This window comes from Camelus bactrianus, chromosome 3 (genome assembly GCF_048773025.1).
Source record: "Camelus bactrianus isolate YW-2024 breed Bactrian camel chromosome 3, ASM4877302v1, whole genome shotgun sequence".
In the NCBI taxonomy this organism is placed as follows: Eukaryota; Metazoa; Chordata; class Mammalia; order Artiodactyla; family Camelidae; genus Camelus; species Camelus bactrianus.
In genome coordinates this window covers 9,638,480-9,653,230 of record NC_133541.1, presented here as the reverse complement: position 1 = coordinate 9,653,230, position 14,751 = coordinate 9,638,480, and the positions used below count along the sequence as shown (strand labels likewise).

General features: G+C 44.8%; 1 protein-coding gene across 2 annotated transcripts in view; it reads left to right on the top strand.

Annotated features, from left to right (window-relative positions):
- The window catches only part of CTNND2 (catenin delta 2), an 886,271-nt gene that overhangs the window by 669,360 nt on the left and 202,160 nt on the right, over positions 1–14,751 (top strand). The gene's annotated exons all lie outside the window — the stretch shown is intronic.

Below are 14,751 nucleotides of genomic sequence, written 5' to 3'. Positions count from 1 at the left end.
TCTTCCGAATGTCAGCAAGCTTCCCTTCCCGGCGAAGCTTTGGCTGTAGGAACGACGCTCGTACTTACTACAGGGAGCGCGCAGGTGCCTCTTACTCTCCCCCTTTTGAGAAGAACCAAGGTTTGCACCCACCGTTTCTTCATCCGCATGAGCGGGTGGCCCAGACGCTCTCTGCCGCCCCTCCTAGAAGAAACGCCGTCTTCTGCTCCGACGCCATCCGAGCCGTCGGAGCGGGAAGGATGCAGAGTGACAGTGGCTGTTGCTGCTTCAGCGGGTGTGTCGTTCTGCCTCGCCAGAGGTAGGCTCTTACCGTGCATGGCTGAACTTCGGACATGAATTTCACCTTTTTCAAAGAAAAACAAGTGGTCAAAGCATTTAGGCTGGCTGAAGCTCACGGTCACTGGGGTCGCCATGCTGATAACTATGGATGGAATAACTAGATGATGGGTGCAGTGTGAGGGAAAAACAGCAAGCACCTTGGCCAAGTACCACTCTAGAAGAGGAGACTGGAAGGGAGCACGTAGGAGAGCGTTCCGACGGGAAGGGGGCGCCGCTGCAGGCCAGGCTGCAGTAACAGAACCTTCCAAATGCCCACACTGGCGGGACTCGGGCGTGCCGACTTCCTTTTCAACAGAGCATCAAGATGCAGATCTAGCCAAAGCTGACTCCACTGCCTGCTGCAGAGGTAAAATGAGGCAAATGGATTCACCTCCAAGAGCCTGAAAGTCGTTTTCATCTTCAGCAGCAGCCGCGCTCATCTGCCAGAGCGAGCTATGAAAGCTGGGATCCTGTTGGCACCTGCAGGCTTTAGGAATCCAGCACACTGAACTCGATTTAACCTCAAGGTCATCCAATCCTCCATTTCTCTTATGTGCTAGTCTCTTTCCTCTCCTCTGAGACTCTTGTCTCTACCTAAGTAGGATGAAATTTTTACTCCAGTGAGTCCAGGCCCTTCATTCATTCCTTAGTCGCTGGTTTCTCAAATGCTTTTGAACATCTATGGTGTCAGGTGTGTGCTGAGCCTTGACCATATATCTGCACGTGGGGGGCTGGCGGTCAGCTGACCCAGCCCGGCACAGCCGCCTTGATGTTTACGCCAGCGCCCACTTATGGTTGGGGGCCCCGCTGTGAACTGTCACACCCTTGCATTACTGGCTGCAAATCATTAAGAGCGTTGTCCCTGGCAAACGTGTCCATGTTTTAGAAACTTAACCAGACAGACGAGCAGAAAAAGAGTCCATGGCTCTGGAGGGTGGAGTAGAGGGTAAGAGGACAAAGGATCCGTTCACTTCGTTGTCACCAGGACCCTCCTCAGAACCTTCTCTGGAATTAGGTTAGACATGCTTGCATGAATTAAATAAAACAAGGAACTGTGCCCTTGACTTCCTTTGTCACTTTTCAGCAGACCTAAAACGGAGTTCAGCAAGGAGTAGGGATGTTCCGGTCCCCTCTCATGCTCAGAGTTTTTTGTGTCATGTTCTTCCTGCACGTTAGTGAACTCTTGAAAACAGGTGTGTGTTGAAAAAGCATTATAATATAAGGGAGAGTTATGTAGGCTTTGAATTCCTCCCTAGATGTTTACAAACTAGGATGTTTTGTAAACAAATACTCAGAAGAACAATTTTAGTAATTAAAAAAAAAAAAAAGCTTGTTGATAAACCAGACTTTAGATTACACTTAGGCCATATATCCAGAAGGATCTGGAGCAAAAAATTATAAACAATGAAAGACTAAAAGAAATAAATGATCTTGCAGAGCTTTAAATTATGTACTGAGGATTCCTTGGCAAACTGTTTGAACAATAGAATGTTAGAAATTGAGGTATTTACATTCATTTACATTCAACACATAACCACGCATGCTTAAAAAAACAGCTGCCTGTTTGCACTGCAGTATCTATTCATAGTGGAATATATTTTGCCACTGCCTGTTAGGCCTTGCAATAAATAATTTTCTTCCTATGCAATAATTGCCATGAGATGATGATCAGAATTTTATTTAAATCCAGTTGAAGCTATTATCTGCTAGCCATTACTTGAAATGTTCCTAAGCAAATAAACTTTGATTAGAGATGCCGCATGTCCTTTGGGCTTGACTAATACAATTCTTCTCTCTCTAAACACGGAAATAATCAACCTAAATTTTGAATGCCCAACTAAAGATTTCAGAATGCCTTCCAAATCATAATAAAGCCATTTTTATCAAACCATAAGACCTAATAAATAAGTTGTATTTCAGTCGAAAGCAAGCATCTTAAGACTTCCACTTCTCCGAGAGCAAGATTTCTTTCATCTTATGCTTCGTATACCCAGATAGTCTTTCCTTTTAATTAAGCAGACAAGCCTCAGTTTAACTACTTTACGCACTAGCATTAGGACCGTTGATTTAATGCTTTAGTCTCCAAAGAGCTCCAAAGTTATGTGACCCCAAAATTTATATGTTGAGGTCCTAACCGATAGACCCTCAAAATGTGACTCGGATGTAATTAGTTAAGTTAGGGCACTAAGATAGGATGGGGCCCGTAACTGATAGAGCTGATGTCTTTATGGAAAAAAGAAATTTAGACTGAGACACATCCAGGGGAATGCCATGAGAAGATGAAGGCGGAAGTAGAGGTAATGCTGCAAGCCAAGGACACCAAAGATGGCCAGCAGACCACCAGGAGAAAGGCATGGAACGGAGTCTTCCTCACAGCCTCAAAAGGAACCAGCCCACGGGCTTCTAGCCTCCAGAACCACACGTCAATGAGTTTCTGTTACTGAAGCCACTCGGTCCATGGGACGTTGTCACCACAATCCCAGGAATCTGATACAGACCTGCATCCGGCTGCCCTTCGCCTACTCTCAGATGTGAGCAGATATCTTTTTGGTCAGGAAAGTAAAGAAATGCCAATACATGCAGAACCGTGAGGGCTTAATTAATCATGTTGCCGCGTTTAAAATAAGTAAGACCCTGTTGGCCTGATTTCTTAATGCGTCTTCTTAAAACAACTTCTCGTGAAGGATTGGACGTGGCGAGGATGGTAATCAAGTGCTTCGTCTTCTTTTAATCGAAGCAATAGCTATGGTCAAAAAATAAAATAGGATAAAAATGCTTATAATGGAAACAACAGTCCCCTGCCTCATCTGCCCGCCGCCAGTTCCCTCGGAGACATTCAGCCTTCATTTTTGCTTTGTTTTGCTTTGTGCTTCAGTTTGCTCGTGATTACGCCACGTCTTTAAACCACATGCTTGTCTCCCCATCTAAACCAATTATTACAGGCTTGTTGTACTAACTTTCCATCGTGATGGAAGAGGATTTTTTGCATTTTCACCACTCATGCCTTCTTCTTTCCAAAGTGGAGGGGTCGTTACCCTCGGTTCCTCTGCAGATTCACTCGGTAACTTCAGTTACACTTCCATTTCTTCCGTCGAACACAGAGCCTCTCTCTTATCACCCGTTTTGTTAAGATGAGGATATCAGTGCTGTGTCTTCACCTTTCTCCTTCACAACCGCCGGCATCATACTTGACTTTAATGGCCAGGGTTGAATATAATTGCACTTTCTTCCATAACCGTAGTCAGTCTTCCAGAGTTTTCTGTAGCCTGATTTAAAAACCTGAAAGCCGGAGATCAGCCTTTGCCTTATGATGGAAAAGCTGACCCATGTGGTACCTGTTTCCCTGTGGGTCCGAGTGACGATGCCTGTCAACAGAGTACATTTCTAGCATCATATCTGGATGGATCCTCCATCAGCTATGATGCCCGCGAACTCAACTGTCCATTATTTCAATAAGCATTAATTCCTTGGTTTTCCAAAGATCTCAGCACCTGAATCTTCTATCCTTGGGGCAGATTTAAATGATTGCCCTCTAGACCTGCTGCATAGCTTTCCTGGGTTGGAAGCTCTGTCTCCTAGATCCCATGACCTCCTCTTCTTTGGTTTCCTCTCTAATAAGTTCCTAAAAAATGGTGCTGAACTTCTGAAAATGTCACTGCTGAATCCTTATACATGATTGTTATTTACTAGATATGGATGGGTAGAAAGTTATTTTTCTCAGGAATTATTTTCTGGAATTTAGTTTTATCCTTGATACTATAAAAGTCTGTGATGATGTACCTAGGTGATGCCTTTTAAAAATTTTATTGGTATTGGTCACCTTTAATTGAGTCATGACCTTCAGTGCCTGAAAATTATCTTGTTATCTTTTTTAATTTGTTCATTTCTTTTCTTCTCTTTCTGGAGTTATTATTGGTCAGATTAGTTTGATTTTTCCTCCCTCTTGTATTTTCTTGTATAATCTGAAGCCCTTTGCCTTTTTGTCATACGTGCTAAGCAATTTCTCTAATATCCAGCGTTTCCCTCAGCCTGTCTATGAGGGGTTTTGTTTTTGTTTTTGCCTTTTGCAGGGATCTAGGGAGGTAGTAGTAGCAGTATCTGAGTTCTACAAACTGTCTTTTGTGGTTTTTAATAATTTCTAGTCTAGTTTTATGAATGTAAACTATTCTTGAATTTCTCGAAGGATATTATTTAGAACTGAGGCTTTTTTGTCTCTTTGCCATGAATCATCTCACTTTGCTGTGGTTTCGGTTTTTTTGTTTGTTTTTATAGGAGCCTTTCTCATTGATTTTGCCAAATAAGCTTTTTTAAGTTGAACTATAGTCAGTTTACAATGTTGTGTCAATTCCTGGTGTACAGCATAATGCTTCAGTCATCCACATACATACATATATTCCTTTTTGTATTCTTTTTCATTAGAGGTTACTACAAGATATTGAATATAGTTCCTGTGTTAGACAGTAGAAACTTGTTTATCTATTTTATGTATATTAGTTAGTATCTGCAAATCTTGAACTCCTGGTTTATCCCTTCCCATCCCCTTTTCCCTTTGGTAACCATAAGTTATTTTAAATGTGGTCCTAAATTCTCTGCTCATTTTTAAGATGAAAGGAGTGCAGAGTTAATCTGAGCTCTGTGTACATTAGTGAAACTTGATAACTGTGAGCTTGACTTTAGGTGAGCAGGTAGGAGTGAGCTGTTGTGATGGGGGTGTCCTTTAAGTTTCTTGATGAAGGGGGCTTTTCTCTGAGGCTCAGATATCCACATTAGCTTTTTAGCTCTCCCCCGATGCAACCAATCTCTTAGGAGAATATTCTTCTGAGTTGTTTGTTTGTCTTATTTATTTTTCTGGCCAGGAGAGAGGGGTCTAGGATTCCCCCAGGGCCATCAGCCACCTCATTGGGTCATCAGGACGGGGTCTCCTCTGTGCTATCCTGCCTTCCCCTTCTAAGGCCCCAGCCAGCTCACATCTATCTGTATCTCAAAGAAACGTGATGAAATTTCTCCCCTGCTGAGTTACGCCTTCCGTTCTCTTCTTTTCTCCGTTATGTCCCTAATAAATAACGTCCTCCCTGTATCTACCGAAGTTTTGAATAGTTTGGTAGATAAGACAAAGTTTAAATATTACTAAATATTATCTCTATTGCCAATAGAAGCCAGGTTGGAGGCATTACTTTGCTGGCCAATGAGCTTACGATTTCAAAAGAACTCTGGGTTGGGGGAGGCAGGGAGTGCATAACATTAATCAATTCTGGGCATAAACACCTTTATGGAAGGAGACATTAGAACAGAGGGAAAACATTTTCCCCACTAACGTCCTCCAGCCTGTTTTTTTACCTCTTATTTTATTTGTATGATCACCCAGAGGCGTGGCTTGTCTCTCCAAAGCAGGGGCCAAGCATTTTGTCAAGGTAGCCTTTTCTCCGTCTTCATGGAGCTTTTCGGTGATCACCGGGACTCCTGGTGGGCATTTTATGTATCACACCAAGAGGTACTGAAATGGGTCAGAACAGCACATGATTTAAATCAAATCCAGGGTCACTGTCTTCCCAAGATTCAAAATTAAATCCAAGGCTTATATATTATCCCAAATAATGTCCAGCCATGTTATCCAACATAGCATTTCAGAGGTTCTGCAAGAATATTCAACAGCATTGTGAAGATAAAAAAAGAACAGAGACATTCCAGTAATGAAATGCCAGTGATGTAGGGATGCTTCGAATTTTAATGTAATCCCCACCAAATACCAAATTCCCAAGGAGAAATTAAAAATCAAAGTTTAAATCCACTTCCATGTTGAAGTCCAAAGACATTAAAGTTCAAAAGAATTAAAGGCTAAAAATCCATATCTCTTGCCATTGTGTGTTGAAGTTCAAAGTCCACAGTTCTTAAGTTAGCTAACGTATAAAAACCATCCTCCCCAGCTTTTTTACTCTGCATCATCTCTACCAGAAGGGTCCTCTGGGGTCTGGTCTCTTCAGCATCCAGGGCTGCCTCTCACTGGAATTGGTGACCTACTCCTGGGGGCCTCAGGAGATGCACTGATTCAGTGGCAGCTCCCACTCGTCTCACTGTTCAAAGGTGTGACCCCTGGTGCATCCCCATCACCTTTAGAAAAGAGGCCAAGCCATCAAGAGCCGTTGTCCCAGACACAGGTGCATCCCCAGGACCAGCTCGAGCCAAGACCGCAGCAGCCACTCAGTGAAGTCTGTACTGGTTGCCTACGGCTGCTACGACAAATTTCCACAAATTTAGCCATCTGAAACAATGTAAATTTAGTATCTTCCAGTTCTGGAGGTGAAAAGTCCGAAACAATGCTCACTGGGCCAAAATGGCTAAAATCAAGATGCCATCAGGGCTGTGTTTCTTTCTGGAGACCTTAGGGGACAAACCTTGCCTTTTCTAGCCTTTCTAGCTTTAAAAAAAAAAATTGCATTCATGCACATTTTAATTAAATCATCCTAATACCCCCAATAAATGCCTGTCTTGAAAGAAGCTGCCCACATTCCTTGACTGGTGACCCATTTCCACTGTTTTCAAAGCCAGCAACATGACATCTCGGATGAGTCTTTCAAAGTCACATCTCCCATGACTGCTGCCAGGAATGGTCCTCTGCTCTTAAGGACCCATGTGATTAGATGGGGCCCACCTGGGTAATCCAGGTGGCTCTGTAGGAGAATCTCCTCATCTCAAGATCCTTAAATTAGTCACAGCTTCAACATCCTTTTTGCCATACAAGACAACATATCCACAGGCTCTGGAGATTAGGACATGGACATTTTTTGAGAACTGTTATTCTGCCCACCACAGTATTGGAGGGAAGAAGAGTAAATGGAGATCTTGGAGCTAGTGAGTCAGGTGAGGCCAGTCTGGTGGTGCCTGGCTTCCAGAGTCCACAGTGGGTGAACTTAAGCTGAATCTGGAGAAAAAAGTCCCAGCACAAGGTTAATTAAGCCATTAAGCGTCCAGGCAGGCATAGTGTCTCCTCTTCGGGAGAGTGGAATTGTAAACATTGCTGCTGTCTTGCCACATTGAGACACTGTCCCCAGGCATGTAGCTTGTGGGTTGATCACAGAAGCATGTGTGGTATGAGTGATATGGACAAAGGGACTTAAGACTGGGATGAAACCTGATCCACTCCAGGGGCAGCTGGTGAGGAAATCTGAGGGAGGCTTTGCCTCTTTGTCTGGTGCGGGGCCTGAAGTTGACGCTGGTCCAGGCAGAGATGAGGAAGACAACCTGGATAGGAAGGAGGGGCAGCGAGACCAGCAGGCACCTATGAGGACAGACTGGCACCCTCTCCTCCCTCTCATTGGCTGCGTATTGGCCACATGGGAGACACACAGAAGCTGGCACCCTGTGCCACAGCCCTCCACATGTGCCTGGCCCAGGACTCTGGGAAGCTGAAACAGGAGACGTGGTGGGGACTGGCGGGGCTCTGACCCAGGAGGTGGAGCAGCCCACCAGCAACACAAGTGGCAGCAGCGTCCGGTGCCCCCGGCCCTCGGAGCTCACTGCCTGCTGCTTCCCTGGCCCTGCCAGCTTGCCTGCAGGTTTCTCCAGGGACATCCCCAACCTGGAACGGAGCAGCGAAGGGAATTCTGGGAGGCATCAATGCAGCTCAGCTGGGGTGATGCAGCACACACCCACCACTCTGGGTCTTTTCAGAGGAGACTTGTTTCCTTTTCTCCATATTTAAAACCTCTGTTAATTTCCTCTTTGGGAGTCAGGTGTCTTGGCTTCGCAGTGCCGCACAGAGGATGTGTGCTATCTCATGACACACTCCCTGTTTACAGATGTCCCTCCATCCTGTGCTGCATCATCTGTTCCTCCACTTTGTACCATGGAGTCACAAAATCACCTGTCACCGTGTAGGCTGCAGAATCGCCCTCTGCAGGTTCCCAAACTGAAGCTGCTCTTGTTCTTGCTGAAACTCATGCTTCTGTGACCCAGTCCAAGCTCGTACTGCTCACCGCACAACAGGCCAATAAATCAAGGGACAAACTGTTAGAGCAAAGAATAGCAACTTTATTCAGAAAGCCAGCAGACAGAGAAGATGGTGGACTAGTGTCCCAAAGAACCATCTCACCTGAGTTAGAATTCCTGTTCCTTTTATACTAAAAGGGGAGGGAGTAAGGTCAAACATTTCCTGGTTCTGATCAGCCTTCAGAGGGGTAGTATTAATGTCTTTCTGCCCGCAGCCATTCATAGGTGGGCCTGGTAGGGGTATTTCCTGTGAGCTAAACAAAGGTGTTTCAGCTTAATGCTCATCACCTGGGAGACAGGGTCCCTAGAAGATGGGCTATGATATATAATTGAAGCTTATAGGCAGTATCTCTTTAGTGGTTAACTTGTAGCAAAAGCAATAGAATACAAAGTTGAAAGTAAAAGAAATGGATCCAACGTGGAGTCGGAGTCGGATTTTTCCTCCCTGTTTCACTCCCAGGAGCCTCTCTGCTCTGTGATCCTCCAGTCACCATCTCTGCTCGTTTGTGTTCTGGGCCCTGAGATCCACATCTTCCTCTCATTGCCTTCTTCTGCTGTGATGGGACGTGCTTCTGTGATGTGTCTCCCTCTGCGCGTCCCCCACATTCGCAGGGAGGCTCAGTGGAGCTTCCACCTACTGCACAGGCTCCTTCACTTGGACACGCTGCTTTCTTGTGTGTGCAGGGATAGCTATTTGCTGGAACTGAGTCCTACCTTCCTTTACTTTGCCTTTGCTCCCAAACCTGCAAGCATTGCTTTAGTGGCAGCGTGCTTTTCTGACATTCCTCTAGATTCCAGAACAGGAGATGGCAAACTTTTTCTGTAAGGGACCAGAAGGTAACTGCCTTAGCTTGAGGGCACAGAGTCTCTGTGACAATAGGACAATAGGACGATACTAAACCAGTGGTTGTGGCTGTGTTTCAGTTTAATAGTATGTATATAAGCAAGTGGCTGGCCCCCGGGTTGTAGTTCATAGAAGCCTCTATTGCCCCCTCTCATCATCAACCAAGTTCTGAACAAAATTAAGAGGGAAGCCACATCATCAACTCTTCACTCAAGTTGGTGGCCAGGCTCTAGGTCTGTTTGCCAAGCAGGTTTGTTGACACAGAAGCTCAGAATTAGGCAGGGGTACCACCAAGTCACAGGCAGCAGATGGAGGCAGCCTTCCCCCCGCCTCCACCCAACCCTGCCTCCCCAGGACACATCCCACGGAGACCAGGCAAACCGGATTCCCTGGGGCCACTTATTCCCAAAAGGAGGAAGGGCAGAGCTGAGCCAAGCCATCCGTGATCCACTGATGACTTGAGAAAGCTCCCCACTCCCCGGATTGGGACCAGTGAGGGGGTGGGAGAGGCCTGTGTTGCATTAATTGTGCTCCATTCACAGGAAGGAAACAGCAGTCCCGGGCAAGGATCACTCCCTGCCCACTGATTGCTATTAGTGCTAATGGGTCCCCGAGGGGAAGAAGAGATGAGTGTGCGCTCGGTCTGCCTCTTGACCCCAGCTCATCTCCTAACCACCTTTGTGTCACACACATTCTGTTCTTATCTCCCGTCATCTGAACCATTTTTAGGGTTATCTCTATAGCATTACCCCAGTTATGTCCAAACGCAAAGGGGGAAAACTTACAACCCTCAGCACTGGCTCTGATGTCTAATTTCCTCTCCAAACAGGTGGAGTCTAATCAAATTAGGAAATTTACAGCATTAACCCCCTGCCCACCTCCACTCTTGGTTTCCAGAGACGGAAGCAGCTTTGTAGGCTGTGGATCTAACTCGTTCATTCATTAAACAGATGCTTGTTGAGTGTCTACTGTGTGGCAGTGAGGTTTCAGTGCTCGGGATACAGGAGTAAATACCCAGGTACCGACCAGCCGTAGACCATCTCTAGGGGATGGCGCTCTTCCTAACGGCCCAGATGGTGGTGCCTGGGTACCAGGGAGCCAGATGGAGGAGGGGAGGAAGAAAGGGCACAGCTGGGAGGGGCCTTGGATTTCAGTTGATTTCCATGTGAAGAAGTGAACTACATCATGACTTTGCGTAATTTCAACATCCATCAAAAGAGCCGCTGTGGAATGTGGAATGCTTCAAGCTCAAATCTCAGAGACCTGCCCCCTGAGAGCTTACATTTCAGTGGACGAGACGGATAATAAACCTGTAATTTGAGGGAGCAGCAGGGGCTGTGATGAAAAATGAAGCCAGCTGAGATTAGAATGTGATGGGAATTTATTACCTGGAATGAAGCTCAGCTTAAAGGAATAAAATGCCCCAAATAATGGTGTGCTAACTAAGATGGAAGTCTGGAGGGTGCATCCCAGGATGAGAACACAGCCCTGTCCCGTGGTCCTCAGATCCCACCTCCTTCCAGGATGGACCATTCCTCTTGTTAATGACCATGATGGCAGCACCTGTGTTCTACATCAAGCCATTCTGATATAAAGTGTTTTTAAATGAGTTCATGATAGCTTATGTCATCATAAGATAAAACTTGTTGATGGTAGATCAGTCTTTAACCTTTCTTTGCTACAAATGCCACAGAGAAGGACACAGTGGATGTACCTAAAGCTGATACATGACATTATTTCCTTGTTTTAAATTCTTACTGCTCCCTAATATGCCTGACCTGAGAATCAAGGTATTCTCTGCATTCCTGTATCCCAGAAAGGTCTTAAAAAAATTCCTGAACACCCACCACTTACCAGTCATCCTTTTGGGTCCCCTGAATACGCCCAGCAGTCCCCTGAGCCTGGATTTAAAGGAGTTGCTCCGTGTCACTGCTGACCCATGGTCCGTGCTTGGCCCTCTGTTCCTAAAGTCTGTCTGCTTTACCCCGGTGATTTTGCAATTCCCCCAGTCAAACACAGATTTCTGGGCCCCAAATCTCTTTGGTAACAGCCTAGGACTCCACATTTTTAACAAGACCCTACGGCAGTTCTCATGACCCTGTGTGTTTCAGCAACATCGCTTGCTAATCTCTGCAGGCCACCAGTCCCCACTGTGGTTTAAGAGGCCTGGATGTGTTTTGAGAGATGCCAGAATAATTTGTTGCTAATAGTAACTAAATTATAAAAAGATGTGGCTCATTTAGCTTTTCTTTTCTTTTTTTTTTTTTGCAAATTAGAAAGAGTTTGAGGTTACCACTTACTCTAATGTGCTTTCTTATGTAAGAGAGACACAGTGGAGCGACTTTTAACAAATGTTGCCGAGATTGCCCACAACAGTTCCCTAACTTACAGACAGCGGTAAGCCATTGCTATCGATGGCTCTGTAAACTGGGAGGAGACTTGTTACTATCATCGTCCTCTGCTTCCCTGCAAAACATCTGGGGGTTTCATCAGGACCTCTGTGCAGCCATCTGAGCTTAATGCTTGAGTGACATCCATCTCCCACGCTGCCGAGGTAGCATATTGGATGTTCCCAGAATGTCTGAGGTTGTCTTCATTTTTCATCGCCATGATCATTGGTGCTGATGATGAGGGACATACCTGTGCTTACCTGCAATTGAGTTTCAGAGCATGCCAGAACATCGTAAAGGTTCAAAGGAAAGTGTTGCCAGGGGCGTTTTGTCTTGCTTTGTTTATTTGCCCAGATGGAAATGTACAGTGTGTTTTACTTGTTAGGTCTGACAACGCATAACTGATTTGTGGCTCTACTCTGCAACCCACGAGTTACAAGTTAATTAGAAGCACTTTTCCCTAATTATATTTGAGAGTTTGCTCTATTTGCTCTACAATTATCACAAAAATTACATTAACGGGTGTTAACGAACACAACATGGAAATCCCCACTGGATCCTGGAGGAGACGAGAGAATTAGAGAATGTCTACGTCCTCTGCCCAACACCTGTTTTCCTTCCCAGCAGATGTTTTTATTTGTTATTCTCCATGAAATGTTCAAAACAAACTTCCTTCCTGGTCGTCCCTTTGAGGATGGAACTCAGCCGGGCAGGGAGAAGCTTCAGTTTGGGTTTGCATGTGCCAAACTATCTTAACTTCACGACTCACTCTTCCAGTGGGCTGCCCATCGTGACTGCTGGTGTATTTGCCATCACAGCAGCTGTGTGCCGTCCACGCGGTGCCCTCCCATGGGAAAACCCAGAGGAAGAATCTCTGTGATTTCTTAACACAGGGACCTGGATCATAGAGATCTGTAATCCCAGAGACGTAAGGAAAGTGTCCTGAGCAGCTGGCTTTCCTGTCCACATTCTTTCCTGTTTCCTCCTGTATATATATATATCTGAGCAACACTATGTGCAAGGCAGAGTGGATGAGATAAAATATGAAAATGATGGAGCTTTGAGCTCTGTCCCCAAGGAGCTGTCAGTCAAGTATGAGAGAGGGGCCACATGGACAAAGTAAGCACTGAAAAGGGGCCAGAAGAGCCTCGAAGAGCAAAGAGAATTCTCAGTCGAGGAGATCAGGAAAGACTTACTGAAGAAAGTAACGTTTGTACAGTAGTCCCTCTTATCTGAGATTTCCGTTTCTGCGGTGTCCATTACTTGCAGCCAACTACAGTCCGAAAATATTTACCAATTCCAGAAATAGGCAATCGGTAAGTTTTAAATAGTGTGCCTTTCTGAGTAACATGGTGAAATCATCACACCCGGAAGCAAATCACCCCTTTGTCCAGCGTGTCCTGCCCATTAGCCACTGAGTAGCCGGCCCAGTTGTCAGCTGGACTGTCTCAGTGTCACAGTGCTTGTGTTCGAATCACCCTTATTTTCCTTAAGGACAGCCCCAAAGTGCAAGAGTAGTGATGCTGGCAATTCAGATATTCTCTTATGGTACTGAATTTATAAATTAAATTTTATCATTGGTACATACGTATAGGGAAAAGCATGCTGTATATAGAGTTCAGTGCCATCTGCGGCTTCAGGCATCCACTGGGCGTCTTGGAACGAGTGTAATGGGTTTTAGAGCAGGGCTTGAGTTTGGCTTTCAGATAACGGCAGCAAGAGACTCAAACACATGTCACAAGCCAGCGGGGTGAAGCCTCCCATACGTGCTCGCGGAATCACCCTTCCTCTAGTGAGAACGAACTGAGTGTGTCGTCCGCACACATGCGTGAGGCGCATGTGCAGTCCTCCCGCACACAGGCTCCCGCAAAGTCGGTCCCCGCTGTGTGCCTGCTATCGCCACCCTCCTTGCAACGCCACCTGCTTCTTACGGTTCTGCTCTTCTCTCTCCATCCATCTCTGCCTTTCAACCTAATACTTTTCTTAGGAGCCTTTTGGAGGGAGAGCATCATGAGGCTGGTCCTTTGTAATTCTCTGCATAACTTGATTTGCTTCATGCAGATGTTGCTCGAGGCACCCCCAAGCTCCGCACTGTTCTCTTCAACGAGGGACAACGTGCGTCAGTACTCTTACTACTATCAATTCCCAGTAGCCAGCCAGAATTAACTTACTGTGCAGATGACGGTTGTCCAACAGAAAAGTTTGGAAATTTTTTTCACATCACAATTTTAAAAACATGGGCACTTGAGCATAAACGTATTCAGTACGTCACTTTCCCTGCATGTCATTTGGCTTTCATGCATGTTGGATTTTTTTTTTTTTTTGATAAAATAGATTTTAATTCATAAACTCAATTCCATCTTCAAGTGGCGTACCTGCTCTGTTCACAAATAGAGCTTCAAAGCTTATCTCGGCAGTTACTAATTAAAAGCAAACCTGAGCAGGGACTCTAATCTCATTTCCGGATCTATTTAACAGCTAGGACCGTCTTTTACATTCGTTAAGTATCAGTAGTAATACGAAGCTACTTCCATTCACATTTTATGTCGAGATTTTTTTTTTTTTTTAGATTAAAAAACATTGTCCTCCAGTTTTTATTCTTCACTCAAAAAATTATTTTCCTCTAAAGTTAGTGAGAGATTGCAACATGCTTGGAATATAAGGCCGGGAAACATGAATTCCAAAGCAGCCAGAAAATATTTTTTATTAATGAAAAGAGATCTCAGACATTAACTGGAGCAGTTTTGTTTTGTTTCAATTCTTTGTTTGCTTTTTAAGTGATGTTATAGTCTGGATGAAGCAGATGCTCAATTTTCTATTGGTTCCAAGCATGCTCAGGGCAATGAAAGAAAAGAGTTTTTTAAAAAAGAAGAAAACTGAATACATTTGTTTTCCTTTGGCTGTGGTGCCTCAGCTTTGGGGTATCTTTCCCAGATACTTTCCTCCCTCCTTTGACCCTGGAGGTATTTTCTGATAAGTTTAATCATTTCTACACCCCCCATTACGCGTATCCTTCATTTAGGACATTTATAGGCAGGATGGTTTATTAATTTCCTTTACCTTCCACCCCATCTCCAGCAGACATCCCAATGCTTAGTTAAATTAACAGGAAATAGAAATTTGTATTTAACATACAGTCGTGGCTATGAGATGCATGGATCATTTAGGATTTTCAAGCAATTTATCAATTTAATAATTTTCTGCCAAACTGCC